Source organism: Lathyrus oleraceus, chromosome 6 (assembly GCF_024323335.1).
Source record: "Lathyrus oleraceus cultivar Zhongwan6 chromosome 6, CAAS_Psat_ZW6_1.0, whole genome shotgun sequence".
NCBI lineage: Eukaryota > Viridiplantae > Streptophyta > Magnoliopsida > Fabales > Fabaceae > Lathyrus > Lathyrus oleraceus.
The window spans coordinates 504299247-504319314 of NC_066584.1; the positions used below are offsets into that span (position 1 = coordinate 504299247).

General features: G+C 38.1%; 1 pseudogene; it reads left to right on the forward strand.

Annotated features, from left to right (window-relative positions):
• Positions 1-8369: 8369 nt before the first annotated feature.
• On the forward strand, positions 8370-8470 carry LOC127099452 (uncharacterized; annotated as a pseudogene).
• Positions 8471-20068: the final 11598 nt, after the last annotated feature.

Genomic DNA, 20068 nt, shown 5'->3' on the forward strand with positions numbered 1-20068 from the left:
ATTACTATTGATTTCATATCATAATCAATTTAGGTTGTCACACAAATTTTTATATTTACATTTAACTTATTTGTTTATAACAAAAAAGGACAATGTTGATATGTTTAGTACAAATGTCAATTATATATAAATTTGACGTTTTAATACCTTGTCAAACATTATTTCTTAAATAGGTATGTGTTTGTGTGCTGTTATAGTTCAACAATGTAAAAATAGTGATTTTTTAAAGTCAAGTTTAGATATTTTTTTATTGGATTAGAGAGATTGATAGATTAGTTTTGAAATCTACTTTCCAATATTGTTATATTTTTTAATCTTTGAAAAAAATCATAAACGACATCGATTTTGAAACAATACTTATAATACTGAAGATGGTCGAATGACCTAGATGCTCCATATATTTTATTCTGTAATGGAGAGTTGGATTGTGTGCCAAAGAAACTATGCTGAAACTATGCTTAACTTGTCGCATAGTATTTGAGGAGTGTGAAACTTAAATTGCAGTTCAGAGAGAAGTGATTGAACTCATAGAATTTTAGTAGATAGAGCGACAAGGCTCCTGTATTATGGTTTTGCATTGGAACGGGCAACTTAGTTCTATTTTCTGGACCACCATGATACAAGAACCTAGATAAATACATGTTCTTAAGGTTGATCTTTTGTCATTTGGGTTTGACGCCCAATCAACATCACAAAACAATGTGGAAGTGAATGATTGAATGAGTAAGGCAGGTTGAAAAAGGGGACCATGTTGCAAAGTATATTTAAATTATCTTAGCATACGCTTTACTTCCTTCCAATGTTAACAGAGAAAGAGATCTCCGGCCTTGTGAGAATAGCATACTGCAATGCACTAACAGTAAAACGATATAAGTTATGATCGTCAACATAGTTTGACCCATTTCTGGATAACTTACGGCTGAAAATCATATGAGTGTTATACCATTAGCTTTGTTCATGTGGGCTCTAGCCAGTAAGTCTCTAAATATTTGACTTTAGAGAGAAGAAATGAACCGTGTGGTAAGTGAGTTACCTCACAACCCAAAAAGATAATCCAAATCACCAATTTGTTTGAGTGCAAAATTAGAATTGAGTTTGTTAATTAGCCGTTGAATGTGTGGTAAGGAATTTGATATGATTATAATATCAACATATACCCAAACTAGGATAATTAAGGATGCTGTTCTGATCATAAAGAGACTAGGATCACATTTACTCTCACTAAAACCATGTTAGATAAGAGCAGTTTTGAGCCTTTCACATCAAGCTCTTGGAGCTTATTTAAGGCCAAAAAGAACCCTGTCCAATTGGCATACTAAGGCCTTTTCAAAGTCAGAAGGTTACTGCATATATAATTCTTCCTCAAGATGGCCATTCAAGAAAACATTATTGATATAAATTTGCTTAATTGGCTAGTTTTTGGTGACATCAATGCTGAGAATAGTATGAACTGTCACAGGTTTCACAACCGGAGAAAATGTTTATGTATAATCGATCCAACTTTTTGATGGAAACTTTTAGCTATAAGCTTAGCTTTGTATTTTTTAATACTACCATCAAGGTTCTCTTTAACCCTAATTACCCATTTGAACCCTATAAGCTTCTTACATTTCAAAGGCTCAACTAAAGTCCAAGTGCCATTATTTTCAAGCGTTACATATTCAACTTTTATTCTAGCAAGCCAAATCTGATTATTAAGTGTCTGGGAAATAGTACAAGGTTCCATGCATGTAAGTAGCAGGGTGGGATATAGTCTAGGTTGTGTGATGCCATTTTTAGCTCTAGTTTTCATGGGATGGGCATCATGCATAAGACGAGGTAATGACAATTGTACGAAATGTTTTAGAGGTAGTATTGATAGTTATAGTAGAAGGGACAAATCTAGTGTCTTGACTTCTGGTGGCGGATCCATATCAAAGAGATTCACAAAGTTTTACATTGGCTGTCTAATGACTAGCAGATACACCTATGATTTTGTATTGGATAAAATGTTGGGCGGTTAGGAATAACACGAGAATGATTTAAGTGTAGCAAAGACGAGGATGTTGCGGTGAATTTGTGATAAGACTCGACATGATAAAAATAGAAATGAAATTATTAGAGAGAATGTCGGGGTAACGCCTAAAGTAGAGAAAATGATGGAAAATAGACTTAGGTGTTTTGAGCATGTAGAGAGAAGATCTGTAGATTATGTAGTGAGGAGAGTGGACTAGAGGGAGAGAAGATAAACAATTCTAGGAAGAGGAAGATCCAAAAAGATTATAAGAGAAGTTATTAAGAAAGATCTCGAGATTAATGATTTGGATAAAAGTATGGTCCTTTATATAACATTATAACAAAGGTTAATCTATGTAGCCGACCCACTTAGTGGAATAAGACTTAGTTGTTGTTGTTGTTGACTTGTGGTGACTGAAGCTATAGAATGTACTAGCGAAGATGTAATATTTTGAGAGGGAGGTGTTTGTGGTGTATGAGGTAATGATGTCGAGGTTTTAATATCATTCAAGGGACTAGATAAGATTGTGGGAAGTTGTGCAAGTTGTGGACTTATGGTTTAGAGTTTGCAAGATGTGATGTTAAGGGTGTGGTGATGTGTGTAAGTGGGGGACTAGGTATATGGTTAGTACGATGTGTATGAAGAAATAATGGTAAAGTTGAGGTTATCCAATATACTAAGGAGTGTGTAGGAATAAAATATTGAATAAAGGACTCTTTTGATATGATCTCATCATATGGAAATCTAAGTTCTTTAAAGATTACATCTTTAGAGATGTAAACATGAAAATTTGGATTTAAACATTTGTAACCTTTGTGAGATGAGGAGAATCCTAGAAAACACATTATTCAGATCTAAAATCATGCTTGTTTGAATTATAGGGATGAAGGAAAGAAAAAGAAGCACACTCGAAAGTTCAAAGAAATTTGTAATAAGGATTTTTGTGTAGAAGGACAAAGTAGGGAGATTTATGATCAAGAAAGTGGGTGGGTAAATGATTAATGAGGTAAGTAATAGTAACGAAGGGATTTTTATAGACAGTTGAGAGAGAGAGAGAGAGAGAGAGAGAGAGAGAGAGAGAGAGAGAGAGAGAGAGAGAGAGAGAGAGAGAGAGAGAGAGAGAGAGAGAGAGAGATAAGATTTTCTAAGGTAACAAGATGAGTATAACTAAATAGATGCCTTAGGTGGTGGATAGATATTACAAAGATTAAAAACCTATTTTAGAACTTCAAAATGAGGATGACTTAGTCGGGTATGCCACAATTTAAAACATGTATGTGAATTGTTAAAAATATTATCATGCAAAGTCATTTCCACAAGGATTCGTGCGATATCACTGCCGTTCAACAATTAATACGACTTTAAGGAAAGCTTCACAAGAGTTTTGATTGTGGAAAGTCACGATTGTTAACAAGGTAAAACAACAATAAATGCTATGAAACTAACAAGTAGAGAAAACATGTCAGGATTGAGTTTCATTAACCTTTTTCATATGGATTCAACTAATATAGTATGTGAACATAGTTATTCATCTTTATTATCTTGTATCTCTCTTCAACACCGTTTATGTCTAACCGATAATGTGAGTTTTATCGTGTTGCTTAATCGACGATCTCTCTATCTATTAAGTAATGTGATTACATTAAGACTTGATACAAGTGAATATCAAACCCCAACTCCATCTCTAGACTTGGGTATTTGATAGATGATGATAACATGAATATTGATTCATAATCTCTTCACAACGATTATGGTTAATTACATCCAATTCCGACATAAGAGATTTAGCTACACATCTTCACGGTAGTTTGCTCACAAGAAAATAGAAGAGATGAATATGCATCAACGTTGATTAATAGAAGATTATTGCGCATCTAGCTCCAATTTGACTTGATTATGAGTTTTCTCTCTCTGGTGATGTATTCCTCTCTCTAAAATAATGGAATGCCCTAAAATTATGAACTGAAAAACCATTTATGATGTACTGCTAAAACCACCCGCGCTAAGCCCCAAATGCTGCGCTCAGCGTAACAATAAGACAAAACAAGATAAACCGCCATAAACGGAGTTTAGCACAGCCAAATAGGGCTCAACACGGAGCTCCCTAGAAGTCATGCTTTGAGCGCTCTTAGCGCGGTTTTGCTGATGTGTTTTTCTCCAAAAAATGCATGTTGAGCCAATTCTATGGCTTTTTATGACCAAACCTCCTTCCATACAAGCATACCGACAAAAAGGGTTGCAATTAAGCAACATTTATACTATTTACATGATAAACTATTAAAGCTAGATATTTACATCAAAGTTGAGGTTTTTCTACTAGAATATTATGAAGCAAGTTAATGATTGTCAAGTTTTTATGTACAAAATCACCAAAAATTGACACTTATCAACTTTCCCCAAATAATAACTTTTTTTGTCCTGAAACAAGAGTCTTAAAAATCTAAAGAAACAAGAACAACTTCCAAGAATTCTCATGATCAAACAAATTTTTAGAAAAAAAGACAAATGCATGGTTCAAATCTTTGAAAGCACAAACAAAGTGGTGTTTACTATTATCCTATCATCAAACCATGATCATGAAACAAGTTCTAAACACAAAACTCATGCCATACATTCCAAGGTAACACATGTTCAATCATGAATCATACCTAGCACACTTTTCATCAATGGATGAAGAACAATATGAGGGATTTAACTCACACCCAATAATCTTGCTAATATCTTGATAAACTTATGCACTCATCCAAACAAATCACATTTAAAGCATAAAAACACAAATCACAAAGGACTTTCAAGGGTTGAAATATGGTTTGGTTAACAAAGAAATGTCATATCTACATGTATTTGATTGCAAAAATCTAGAAGAGCATTCACTTTTCTAACTATTTACCATTCACAACTTCAATTAACACTTCTCTTTGTTTAAATAATATACCCTTGATTCAAAATATTTAGCACAATTCACTTTTGCCACTGTTTCTTTCAAACTTTTTCATTCATTCAATTTTTTTTTCACATTCTTTTCTTCTTCAAACTTTTCTTTTTTACAATCTTCTTTCTTTTCAAATTCTTTCTTTTTCAAAGTCTCAACAACCCACCTTTCTCTCCCTAACTTGAATACAACTAACATTTTAGTATGAATGCTCCCCTATTTTCTAAGGCAAGAGATACAATTTCACAATCAAATGAAGGTTTAAGGTTCAAGAAAAATTTCAGAATCCATTCAAAAATCAATGATGAAGTATTTTTTACATGCAAAGGAAAAATTTCACAGTTCAAAATTGATATAGATTCTGACACTAAGGCTCAAAGGGGTTAACGAATTCTCGCTCACTCACAGGTTAGATTACTTTTGGATAAGTGATTATGCTCAAACTCAAAAAATTATCTTGATCATTTTCACGCTTTCATTCAATTCAACACAATTGCAATATTAAACATAAATCAATCTAGTTAAACCAAATATTATTGGTCTCTTGCATATAATAAGCAATGGAAAGCTTCCTCACATTTAGGCTTTATTCTACAATGATTCAATCATGAAACAAGTAATGCAAAAGAATGCATGGACTGATTTTTGTATAAATTATAAGTTTCATATTCATGCTATGCTCTAGAAGGCAATAAACATATACGTTGATATTGTACCATCTTTTTAAGCTTTTATCATTACCATAACATTTGCTTGTTGAAACATTCAAACTTGGAAGAATCACTTAATGTTTCTTCAAGTCATCTAAAGACAAACTTTGGGACAAACTCAAATTTTTTCTAAAATTTAACAATTTGAAATTTAAAACTAAACTACTCTACTTGAACCAATTTAAACAAAGCAACAACTTAATTAACCAAAACCATCACATAAAGATATGGTGCCAAAAAGAGTTATGGTGACATGTAATGCCACCCAAAAATCCACATCCATACAAGGATGAACCAAAACATGTTCCAAAACACAATAAAACAAAAGTCAACAAAACATAACCAACATAAAATACTAAAATATATAAATGACTGAAAGCTTTTAGATTTCAATATGTATTGGTAGGCTTTTCAGTTAATTATCTCCTAATAATCATCATTACTCTTGTCTTCCTCCTCCTCTTGCTCTTGCTTCACCTTCTCCATCAACCTCTGGATCAACTGTCTCCTCCTGAACAAATGGCCTGACCACAGGCCAATTAATATTTTTTTTTACTAATACAATAGCCCGCACTTAACGTGGAATCCCGGGCTCAGCACGGGATCATGGACATCAGGTTTTTGAAAATAAACTCTTGCTTTCAAAATTCCATTCATTTTCATCCTAAAAGAATTAAAATACAAAATTCAAAACTAAAATACTTACAAAGTTGGGTTGCCTCCCAGCACACACTTGTTTAACGTCATTAGCTCGACGCCTTTTTTCAAATGAATTCAAGGCGACCTTTGTGATATGATCCAATCACCTACATCACTATCATGTGGCTTTGTCTTGTTCTGTCTCTTTATTGGCTTGACCCTCTTGACAACATCATGAATGGCTTTCTTGCAAGTTTTGGCTTTCTCACAAATTCTTCTGATTCCTTTTCTTTTCTTTGGGAATGTGTTTATATCCATTTCATATTTTAGTATGAAAGATTTTGGTGGTGTTTCAGGATCTGTTATACAGTCACCAATATTCTCTTCTTTTATTGCTTTGTCAAGACCATCCATTTGATAACATATTTCTTTGTTGGCTGGATATTTGCTTGCTTCAAACAAATAGAAGTTGACTTCTTTATCATGCACTCTTACTTTCATCACTCCCTCATCCACATCTATCATCATTCTTGCTGTTTTCATGAAAGGTCAACCTAAAATCAAAGGTGCATCATTATCTTCTTCAATATCCATCACAATAAAATCAATTGGAAGTAAGAACTTGTCCACCTTAACCAAAACATCTTCAGCTATTCCTGATGGACGGATGATGGATTTATCTGTCAACCGCAATGTCATCTTTTTATGTTTAACTTCAAGGTTGCCTAACCTCTAAACTACGGATAACGGTATCAAGTTTATGCTTGAACCCAATTCTATTAATGCTTTGGAAATGTTTACATTCCATATAGTGACATGAAATATAACTCTCCCATGGTCTATTTCTTTATGTGGGATAGTTATTTAAATGATGCCACTACAACTAGCATCTAGGTTGATGGTCTCTTGATCCGTATACCTCATTTTCTTCGTGAGAGTGTGCTTCATAAACTTAGCATAAGCTGACATCTGTTCAAGAGCTTCAGAGAATGGAATATTATCTGTAAACTACTAAATATATCCAAAAACCTTGCATAATGCCTTGCATTGTATTTCTTGGTAGGGGAATATGGATAAGGTAGGTGTTGTACGGGAAAACTCTTCATTTTCCCTTTCTCCTCTCGAGCTTTTTGAGCTTTTGTCTTCTTTTCTTCAATCTTTTTATTTTCTAACTCTTCTTTTTCAATTTTTTCATTTTCAAATAGTCTCGCTCTTTACTTTCTTGTTCTAATTCCTTCTCACATTCTCCATTCTCTTCTTCTTGTCTTTCTATCACAACTTGCTCTTTCTCAGTATTATCACCAATGCCTTTTCCAATTTATTTACCGCTCCGAGTCAGAATGGATTTGCAATGAGTTTGAGTATTTGCAGTAAATGTACCTCCTTGTTGATTAACTAATTGCTTAGCTATTTGACCAACTTGATTTTCAAGGTTCTTGATAACCGCATCAGTGATTTTTTGATTTGCAATAAACATTTACATAAGTTGAGTCAAAGTGTCCTCCATCTTTGAATTCTATCTTGTGGTTGTGGATTCTGATTATAATTCTGATAAGGATTTTGTCTATTGGATGGTCCTGATTCTAGTCTCCATCCTTGGCCATAGTATGCATTGTTCCCTCTTTGATAACAAGGGTTACCTTGATATGGTGCTTGCCTCTGTTAATATTGATTTTGATTTCCCATATAATTTACCTCTTCATTCGTCGTAGGATAATAACCTGTTGGATGATCTCCATTGCACAGTTCACAATATGTTACCTGTTGATGTTTGCTTGGGACTCCATGCATCTCCTTGAGTTGTTACGGAAGCTTCAACATTTGTTTTGTAAGTTCTTCCACTATTTGAGTTAACAATTTGTTTTGATCCAAAATCGCATCATTTGTTCCCAATTCAATGATTCCAGCTTTCTTTTGTGAAGGGCCTCTATTGTGTTAAACTTAGTGATCATTGAGTTCCATTTTATCAATAATTACAATTGCATCTTTAGCACTCTTAAACATTAAAGAACCACCTGAAGTTGCATCCAAAAGAAGTTTTGGTTATGGTAGAAGTCCATTGTGGAAGATATGAATTTGTGTAAGCTCATCAAAGCCATGGTTATGACATCTTCTCAACATCGACTTGTATCGCTCCCATGCTTCACAAGGTGTTTCACTTGAGCCTTAAGAAAATATAGCAATTGTGGGTTCGGCCTCCATAAATCTGTTGTTTGGAAAGAATCTATCAAGAAATGTTTCCTTAAGCACATTCCAATTTTTCATAGTCTGAGTTGGTTGGTGAAGGTGCCATTCTTTTTCTTTTCCGATCAATGAATGAGTGAATAATATCTTGAACACTTATTCTTCTTCTGCTTAAGGAGCTCCAACTGTACCAACAATCTCATAAAACTTGGTAAGGTGAGTATATGGATCTTCATGGTCAAGTACAGTAAAATGGTTTGCATATAATATATGAAGTAGGCCAATCTTCATCTCTGAGTTCCTTGCATTTTGTGCAAGTCTAGCAAAATGAGCATTCCTTCTTGGGTTATTTTGACAAGGCCCTCAAACAACTTCTGGTTCAACCATGACTTCTTCAATTTTTGGAGTTGTTGAAGAAGTAGAAGTAGAAGTTCCTTCATGTTGGTTCCTTTGTTTGGCTAGTTGGTTTCCCTTTCTGGCTCTGTTGTTGTTTCTAAGAGCTGCTCTTTCTATTTTAGGATAAAAAAGAAGTTAATCTTTCAGTGTACTTCCTCGCATGCACAGAGTTCTGAAATCTAACCACACAACTGAACAAACACGAGGTATAAAAAATATAACAATATATAATTTATAGAAGTGCAAAATTACTTAAAATAATAGAAACAATTGCTATGCATGTAATATCTATAAGCCAATCCCCGACAACGACGACATTTTGATAAAAACCACTTTTGAAGGGGTAAGTATTTTGTATCATCTCCACATGGATTAATGCGATATCACCTCCATTCAACAATTAATACAATTTTATGGAAAGGTTCACAAGAGTTTTGATTGCGGAAAGTCACGATTGTTAACAAGCTAAAACAAAAATAAATGCTATGAAACTAACATGTAGAGAAAACATGTCAAGATTGAGTTTCATTAACCTTTTTCATATGTATTCAACTAATCTAGTATGTGAACATAGTTAATCATCTCTATTATCACGTATCACTCTTCAACACCGTTTATGTCTAACCTATGATGTGAGTTTTACCGTATTGCTTAATCGATAATCTATCTACCTATTAAGAAATATGATAACATTAAGACTTGATACAAGTGAATATCAAAACCGAACTCCATCTCTAGACTTGGGTATTGGATAAATGATGATCTTAGGTCAATATTTGAAAGATATTTCTCAATAATGATTCAAACCCATAAATTTAACATGAAAACAAAGATAACATCAATACTGATTCATAACCTGTTCATAAAACAATGATTAGAATAAATACATACTGTCATACGGTGAACTGACTTTGTGTGTTTTTGCTTTAGAAAGCAAATGTCGCGGATAGCAAGAGTCGCCACCGACTTTTCTTTTATCCAATAAGGAAAGGCGGAAAAGAACAGGAAAGACCTTGATTAGATTTTGGGTTCGGGAGGTACATTATACAAAGGGAAGGTGTTAGCACCCTTTGTATCCATGGTTATCCATGGGCTCTTAATTGCTTGATCACTTATGTTTTTCTTGTCTGAAAAAGTGTGTGAGAGCTGTTTAGAAAATGTTTTGAAAAGAGAGTTTAACTTTGTAATGATTCTTGTACGAATGTATACAAAGTATTTATCTCGTTTAATTTTGAAAGCTGTTTAGAAAAATATAACTTGGCAATGATTCTAGTACGAATGTATGCCAAGTGGTGATTTTCTAATAGAGGTTTTGAAAAGTGTGAGGTGTGAAAAGTAGTTTAAGCTGTGAGCAAGCATTTAGGAGTTATACCTACCCAAGGTCTTTATGGGCATTTCCTATCCTTATGAGGGTAAAACTGTCCTTACTATTGAGAAGTAAGTAGTTCTATCCTTTGGATGTAAAGGGTCATCGTAGGGTCATCGATTGGTCATTGAAGGCAACATTTGTAAGGATACCTTAGCATTCGAAGGGACAATCATCATTTAACCGTAGGCTACAACGACGGGTCACCGAGGGACAAAATCATATATTCGCAGGCAACATCCGAGGGACGATGATTTATTTTATAGGGACATGATGGTTTAATCAAAGGGTCTTTGCTAAGTGTATCCCCACATTCGCGGGACGTGACCATAATACCGTAATACCGTAAGGCAACAAAGAGAGGTCCAAGATCACATATTCAAAGGCAATATTTTATAATCAATTAGGTAATTAGGATGAATCTCCACATTATAATCAATTAGATAATTAGGATGAATCTCCACATTAAAATCAATTAAGTAATTAGGATGAATCTCCACAAGGGTATCCCACAAATAAAGTGGAATACCTAGCAAGCTACCTTTTCCGGGAGTATGTGAACCCTTACAAAATTCAGCAAACAGGTCAGAATACCAAATCAGGGTGCAATCGAGAATCGCACCAAACAAAAGGAATCACAACAGTAATAATGTCAGGTAAACAATGCATGGTGATAATAAAACATGTCAAATGAGCAAAGATCGGAACAGAAAAATCAGCGACTGTCATGTTCGCTGCTGCCTCGCCTAGCGAAGGCCTAGCGAACGCTCGCTACATGTTCGCTTAGCGATGTGCTAGCGAACGGCTGCGGGTTTTGAATTTTAGAACAGTACGATTTCAGCAAGCTCCAAACCCTATGACATCCGTTACAGAAATTACATGGTTAAACGTTCAAGATATCCAGGCATACTTAAGTCCACATGCAAAACCTCAAATATATTTATGAATTCAATTATGATATCACATGTGAATTAGGAACATAAAGCGGTAATAGTAATGCAAACCGGTTTGAAATTGAATTGCAACCTTGAATTGGCAGATCGCTCTTAGGGTTGATGCCGGATTGAGTTGGGCGGAGGTAACCTTTGTGCAAATGAGTTTCCTTCAGGGTTTCCTTTAGGGTTGCTCTGAATTCTCTGGGTTAGCCTCCAGGGTTTGCTGTCTGTGGGTGTTTTTGTTTCTCCCTTTTCCTCTTTCGTTCCCCTTCTGACTGAAGTTCTGGTATTTATAATGCTTTTTGTGTGACCTAATGGGCTCAGAATGAAGCCCAAAATTTCTGGTATTCGCAAGCTTCGCTAGGCGAGTGGTGTAGCGAAGGGTTCGCTAGGCGAAGGATTTTGCTCGCCTAGCGAGCAAGCCATTTTAAGCCATTTTCTGGATTTGGGCCACCTGTGTGCTGGGTCTTTGTTCCTGTAAGACCAGTGTCTTGAAAAATGAATTGGAGTGCCTTGAAAAATGTCTTGCAAGATTAACGGGCAAATTTTGGGGTATGACAGCTGCCCCTGTTCAATATTCTTGAACCGAGAGAGTTAGAATGGTATGTACGCCATTCGTGGTCTGGAGGTGGAAGATTATTGAACACTTAGAATGCCCCAAAAATTTGCACTTTGTTAATTAGTCTTGACGGAGATGGGCTTAAAGATGCCATCCAGGAAGTTTGATGATGAAAGCTTCAGAGGGCGTCGTACATCAGACCAATTCGAAGACATGGGTGCCACACCAGGTCGTACGCTAGACCGTATGGTGAGCCATCCATTAGGTGATATTAGGGTAAGCTGAACCTGATGAGATAAGGATCCGAATGGATCATACCCTGCTGGGGATAAAGGATCAGAATGGACCATTCGCTAGCTCGTATCTGAATAGCAGAATGAGTTGTCCATTAGGCGGGTGACTTCACTAGGGATGAAAGATCAGAATGGATCGTACGCTAGATCGTATCTGAGTTGCAGAATGAGCCGTCCGTTAGGCCGTATCTGACGAAACAAGAATCGGAATGGATCGCACGCTAGACCGTATCCGAGTTGCAGAATGAGCCGTACGTTAGGCTGTATCTGACGAAGTAAGAATCAGAATGGATCGTACGCTAGATCGTATCTGAGTTGCAGAATGAGCCGTACGTTAGGCTGTATCTGACGAAGAAAGTAGTCGTGCGCTAGACTACACCTCGGAATGTACCGTACGCTAGGTAGTATTTGAGGATTTGAAGATCAGAATGGATCGTACGTTAGATCGTATCTGAGTTGCAGAATGAGCCGTACGTTAGGCTGTATCTGAAAAAGAAAGTAGTCGTACGCTAGACTACACCTCGGAATGTACCGTACGCTAGGTAGTATTTGAGGATTTGAAGATCAGAATTGATCGTACGTTAGATCGTATCTGAGTTGCAGAATGAGCCGTACGTTAGGCTGCATCTGAAAAAGAAAGTAGTCGTACGCTAGACTACACCTCGGAATGTACCGTACGCTAGGTAGTATCTGAGGATTTGAAGATCCAAATGGGTCGTATGCTAGACCGTATTGGAGTTGCAGAATGAGCCGTACGTTAGGCTGTATCTGAAGAAGAAAGTAGTCGTACGCTAGACTACACCTCGGAATGTACCGTACGCTAGGTAGTATCTGAGGATATGAATATCCAACTGGGTCGTACGCTAGACCGTATTGGAATAATTGAAGGAATCATATGTTGAGCTGAATCAGAATGAACCGTACGTTAGGCTATATCTGATAACATTTGTATATGTTGTATTTGCAATAAATGTCTGGGATGGGCTTAAAGATGCCATCATTAGGAGGATATCAGAATGCTTGTCAGAATGAATATTCACATGGATTATATCTGAAAGATGTATCTGAATCTCGAATGTAACCGCTGAGGGTGTCTGTCTGAATGAACCTTTATTTTGACTGTATCCGAAGGATAATTAACCTGAAAAATAAAGTTAGCTTTATGCCATGTCATGATGCATGAGATGTTTTATGCTTTCGAAAATAAATGCGAACATTGTATGCATGCGTATGATGTGAAATGATGTAATGAATGAATTATGCGTCTGAAAATTTTGCCAGGGGAAAATAAATCCCAATATTCTGGTTGGAGATATTTGTATTGATGGCCCTTTCTTAGCTGGGGATACTTGATTTCGGTCTGATGGTAGAAATATTCAGCAGAGCCTGACTGGGGATGGAAGAGATGATCAGTCTGTTTAGCGATGCCAATTTCTTCTGGGGAGTAACTGGTTTTTGCTGGGGAATAGGATTAGCAACCGAATTCATCGGAAAGCATGGTTAGACCTTATCCACGATCCTAAAGTCTTTTAGTAACTGTTGTTGCTATTTTATGCATGTATTTTCGGTAAACATCAATCATGTTCAAATGCATATATTAATTCAAACTAAATCAATGGACGTTTACGCAAACAAAACAGAGGAAGTAAAACAAAAGCATTTCTTTGGAAGTAAAATTGTATCGATTTTGAAAGAGGGCCTATAAACAGGCAATTTGTGTACAGGGAGACAGAAATCCTAGTAAGAGGAAATTGTCAAGAAAACAAAGAGAAAGCTATGCAGAAAAAGTCCCATCGATTTTAATTCCACTACTGTCATTATGTCTTCAAGCCTCTCATCTCCTGCTGTCGGATAGAAGTGATTGGCTTATTCAGTCCCTTGAACTTGGGTGAAGCTGACCGAGAACGGGACATAGTCATACGCTTTAATCCCTAATTTTGCCTGGACCGCCTTTTCAGGTTTTCAGTCTACCGGGATACCCTTTTTTGCCCAAGCCGCCTTTTCAGGTTTTCGACTTGCCGGGTGTACGTTTTTATATGTTAATCCCTAATTTTTGCCCGAACCCTTTTAGTTCGCCGGGATGCCCTTACTTTTGCCTAGATACGTCGACCTAGTGGGTCTCTTTCATGCGTAGTATTTTTTAACTATGTCCGCGTTCACGGGATGTGGGAAGTCTTCGCCATCCATTGTAGCAAGTGTCATGGCTCCACCGGAGAATACCTTCTTAACTACAAATGGCCCTTCGTATGTGGGGGTCCATTTGCCTCTGGGATCACCTTGTGGTAGAATGATACGCTTGATCACCAAGTCACCAATTTGATACACCTGTCTCTTGACCTTTTTGTTAAATGCCTGGGTCATGCGCTTCTGATATATCTGCCCATGACAAACAGCCGCAAGTCTCTTTTCATCAATCAAATTTATCTGATCGAGTCGAGTCTGAATCCATTCATCCTCGTCTAAATCTGCCTCTTTCATGATTCTTTGAGAGGGAATCTGAACTTCCACTGGTAAGACGGCTTCCATTCCGTAGACTAAAGAGAAAGGCGTTGCCCCTGTCGAAGTGCGCACTGAAGTGCGATAACCATGAAGAGCAAAGGGTAACATCTCATGCCAGTCTTTGTACGTTACTGTCATCTTTTGTATGATCTTCTTGATATTCTTATTAGCAGCCTCCACGGTGCCGTTCATCTTTGGTCGGTACGGAGAAGAGTTATGGTGTTTTATTTTGAACTGCGTGCAGAGTTCAGTAATCATCTTGTTGTTCAAATTGGTGCCATTGTCCGTGATAACTCTTTCAGGGATGCCATATCGACAAATAAGACTATTCTTGATGAACCGTGCCACCACATTCTTGGTGACAGAAGCAAATGAGGCTGCCTCTACCCACTTTGTAAAATAATCAATAGCAACAAGGATGAAACGATGTCCATTAGAAGCAGTAGGTTTAATCTCTCCGATCATATCAATGCCCCACATTGCAAAGGGCCAAGGAGCTGTCAACACGTTTAATGGAGCAGGAGGCACATGTACTTTATCCGCATAGATTTGGCACTTGTGACAAGTTCTGGAGTGATGGTGGCAATCGGCTTCCATGGTAGACCAATAATACCCTGATCTCAGAATCTTCTTGGCCATTGTATGTCCACTAGAGTGAGTCCCGAAAATACCGTCATGCATGTCTTCCATAATCTTTTCTGCTTCCTTTTTATCCACACAGCGAAGCAAAGTCGAATCATGATTACGTTTGTATAATATCCCATTACTCAAAAAGAATTTAGCGGAGAACTTCCTCAGAAATTTCCTGTCACTGATGGATGCCCCTCCAGGGTATTCCTGAGCTTCTAAATATCTTTTTACTTCGTGGAACCAAGGTTTCTCTTCTACTTCATCAGCGTTAAGTTCATAACAATATGCTGGTTCGTCTAATCGTTCAATGGTGATCATGGGAGCTTCATTGTCCCATCTGACTCTGAACATAGATGACATGGTAGCCAATGCGTCTGCCAACTGATTCTCCTCTCGTGGAATATGTTCGAATGTAATCTCTTCAAAATATGGGATTAGTGTCAACACCCGTTCTCGATAAGGGATGAGATTCGGATGCTTAGTGTCCCATGCTCCTTTGATCTGACTGATTACCAAAGCTGAGTCTCCATACACACTCAAAAACTTGATTCTCAGGTCTATAGCAGCTCTGAGTCCCAAAATACATGCTTCATACTCGGCCATATTATTGGTACAATCAAAACATAGTCTAGCAGTGAAAGGCGTATGGCAACCCTTGGGGGAAATAATTACAACACCAACACCATTGCCCAATGCATTAGAAGATCCGTCAAAAACCATAGTCCATCGGGATTCCCTTTCGGGTCCTTCATTCGGTCCAGGTTCTTCATTATCAGTAACAAGCATGACATTCTCATATGGGAACTCAAAATTCATAGATTGGTAATCATCTACTGCTTGATGAGCCAAATGATAAGCTAGCACGCTTCCTTTGATTGCTTTCTGGGTAGTATACTGGATATCATACTCTGTTAAAATCATCTGCCATCTTGCTATTCTTCCGGAGAGGGCAGGTTTCTCAAATATATATTTGATAGGATCCATCTTAGAAATCAACAAAGTGGTATGATTCAACATATACTGTCTTAGTCGGCGAGCAGCCCAGGCCAAAGCACAGCAAGTTTTCTCGAGCAATGAGTATCTTGTTTCACAGCCGGTAAACTTTTTGCTAAGGTAGTATATGGCATGCTCTTTTCGACCAGACTCGTCATGTTGCCCCAACACACACCCCATTGAATTTTCTAACACGGTCAAATACATGATCAGAGGTCTTCCTTCAACTGGTGGCATCAGAATTGGAGGTTCTTGGAGGTACTTCTTGATTTTGTCAAAAGCTTCTTAACATTCATCATTCCATATCATCTCTTGATTTTTCCTCAGTAACTTGAAGATGAGTTTGCAAGTAGCGGTCAAATGGGAGATAAACCGGGCAATGTAATTCAAACGTCCCAAGAAACCTCTGACTTCTTTATCTGTACGGGGAACTGGCATTTCTTGAATAGCTCTCACCTTAGCCGGGTCAACCTCAATTCCTTTGCCACTGACAATAAAGCCCAAGAGTTTACCGGATCTTACTCCAAAGGTGCATTTGTTCGGGTTCAATCTCAGCTTGTATTTCTTCAACCTCTCAAACAGTTTGTATAAATGATCGAGATGTTCTTCTTCAGTATGAGATCTGGCTATCATGTCATCCACATATACTTCTATTTCATGATGAATCATATCATGGAACAAAACCACCATAGCACGCTGGTGTGTTGCCCCGGCGTTCTTTAAACCGAATGGCATTACTTTGTAACAGAAAGTGCCCCATTGCGTCACAAACGTAGTCTTCTCCATGTCTTCAGGTGCCATCTTAATCTGGTTATAACCCGAGAATCCATCCATGAAGGAGAATACCTTGTGTTGAGCGGTGTTGTCTACCAGAACATCAATGTGCGGGAGTGGAAAGTCATCTTTGGGACTCGCTTTATTCAGATCTCTGTAATCGACGCACATTCGCACCTTACCATCCTTCTTCGGTACCGGTACCACATTAGCAACCCATTGAGGATAAGAAGTAACGGCTAGGAAACCGGCATTAAATTGTTTCATAACTTCGGCTTTGATTTTCTCGGACATTTCAGGACGCATGCGACGAACCTTTTGCTTAACAGGATGACAATCTTCCTTCATTGGCAAACGATGCACTACTATATCGGTATCCAGTCCTGGCATGTCTTCATAAGACCAAGCAAAAATCTCCATATAGTCATGTAACATTTGAATCAATCTTTCTTTGACACTGTTTTCCAAGCCTGCTCCTATTTTGACTTCTTTCTTGTCTACTTTTGTACCCAGATTTACAGTTTCAATTGATTCTTCATGCGGCTGTATAGTCCTTTCTTCTTGCAGTAACAGTCTGGCAAGTTCTCCAGGGACTTCACAATCTTCCTCACTTCCATCCTCGGCTTGGTAGATCGGATTTTCAAAGTCATAATGAACAATAGCAGAATTATTATCAACAGGATCCAGAGTGGATATGGATCTGCAATTTGTTACGTGAGTGTGTGTAAGAGAACATAGCTTGTTTAAAAGATGACAGGAAAGATAAGGAGCGCAATATTTGAATGCAAAAAGTCCATTGATTTATTGAATGTGGATATGCTTATGAAAATGACAAAACCCTTAACAAATTAGCTATTTGTGCCCCGGGGATAGACACAATGCGTTAAGAAGTTCAATTGTAAAAATTAAAAAATTGCAACCCTAAAATAGACAATAACAATTACTCCTGACTAAAGGAAATCGGGATAGTGTCTTCAGCCTTCCAATTATTGAGTCCGTCACCAATTGTTGGGAAAATCCGGCTATCCAAGTCACAATCGCTATCGGCATCTTCTACAACATTAATTTGATCTTTGACTATCTTCTCAGAGTTAAACCCCAGGCCAGACCTATCAGACTTGTACGGTACATTGATCAGTTGACCCCAACCAGTATGACCACCATCTTCAACCACGGTTTGAGCGTCTTTCAGAGAAATCATAGCAGGAGGGGCATGAATAACCTCGGGCACAAGGGAAGTTGGCTTAAGGACAGGACTGGTCGGATGAACCATTTCAAATGACTGAGAGGGAGTCTTAAAGAATTCGCCATCGACGCATCTGAAGGCCTGCACACTACTGACAATATACTCCTCTTCTCCATATACGGTGACGATCTTGCCCTCTATCGGATACCTCAGCTTTTGATGGAGAGATGAAGCTACAACACTTGCCCCATGAATCCAAGGGCGTCCCAACAAGCAGGAATAGGCAGGACGAATGTTCATTACGTGAAAGATAGTGTTGAAAACCTGAGGTCCTATCTTGATAGGGAGAACCACTTCACCATGGACAACACTCTTCGCACCATCGTAAGCACACACCACAACGTCACTAGGCTTCAGTTCAATGCTTTTACAGTCAAGCTTATCGAGTACAGCTTTCGGTAGCACATTCAAAGAAGAGCCATTATCGATCAACACATGAGACAACGTGATCCCCTTACACTCAATGGAGATATGCAGAGCTTTATTGTGATTCTTTCCTGCTGGCGTCAGATCAGCATCGGAAAAGCCTAGGCCATTGTCAACAGCCAGGTTAGCAACATAGTTTTCGAACTGATCGACGGATGTCTCCTGAGGTACATGAGCAGTCTTCAAAAATTTAATCAATGCATTGGCATGAGATTCAGAAGATAACAACAAGGATAGCATCGAAATTTTAGACGGAGTATGCCCCAGCTGTTCTACCACATCAAAATCACTCTTGCAGATGATTTTCAGCACTTCTTCCATTTCTTGTTTGGCAACATCTTCGGTAGTAACTTCGACCGGTGTCTCTGACTGAGAAGGGTTGACTGGTTCCTTTCCTCGAGTTTCAGGGGCGGGAGGTGAGATTTCTGGAGAGAAGATCCTTCCACTTCGAGTAATTTTACTAGTCCCAACAATGCCATTAGGATTAGCAGAATTATCAACTTGCTTTACGCCATGGATGTAAACATCACCTCCATAATTCCACGGAATGGATTTGCTCGAGGAATACGGTACTAGGCCAGGTGCAATAATGATTAGGGGAGCTACCTTGGGCTCAGCAGTAATCTTCACAGGCGCCCTAGTAGCGGTAATCTTCACTGGAACTTTGGACCTAGCAATCACAGATATTTCTTCAATAGGGTTTTCCAGCTTAGGAATCTTTTTGTAGAGGATTGTGCGATCGTCCATCAGCCGTTGAATACCATTTCTCAACTTCAAGTAATCATTGGGTCGGAGTATACAGAGATCGCAATTTTCAGCACAACCTGGAAATAAACCAGCTTGCAATAAATTCTTCTTGATGGTCAGGAGAGGAGATGCTAAGTCAGCTACATTAGAAATGTGAGAATTGTCATCCACACCATTAACAGCCTTGTCATGGTTAGGCATAGGTGCAGTGATGACATTAGGAGTCTTTGGAGGATCAAATTCAATTTCTCCAGCGTCGATCATATCCTGAATCTTATTCTTTAACAACCAGCAATCGTTTGTATCATGCCCGGGGCTATCGGAGTGATATGCACACCTGGCATTGGGATTATAACGAGGAGAAGTAGTGTTGACATTTGCAGGAGGGCCCTTGAGGGTAATTAGATTTGCCTTTAGCATACCCTGCAGTGCTTGTGCTAAAGTCATATTGATCTTGGTAAACTGCCTTCTTGGCCTGTCTTGTCTGTGCTGGTAGTTTTGAGATGGCGGTGCTGCAATCGTCACTGCTCCAACAGCATGGTCACGATTTTTCTTGTTATGACCCCTCTGGTGGTACACAGCATTTGATTCATTCCTCCCCTGATAGGACTTTTTGGTGCTGCCGAGGTAGCCGCCTGTATCTTTCCACTTCGAATGCCGCTCTCAACACGTTCACCTGTCAATATAAGTTCAGTGAAACCCGATGAAGAACTTCCCAGTAGATGGCTGTAGAACGGACCAGT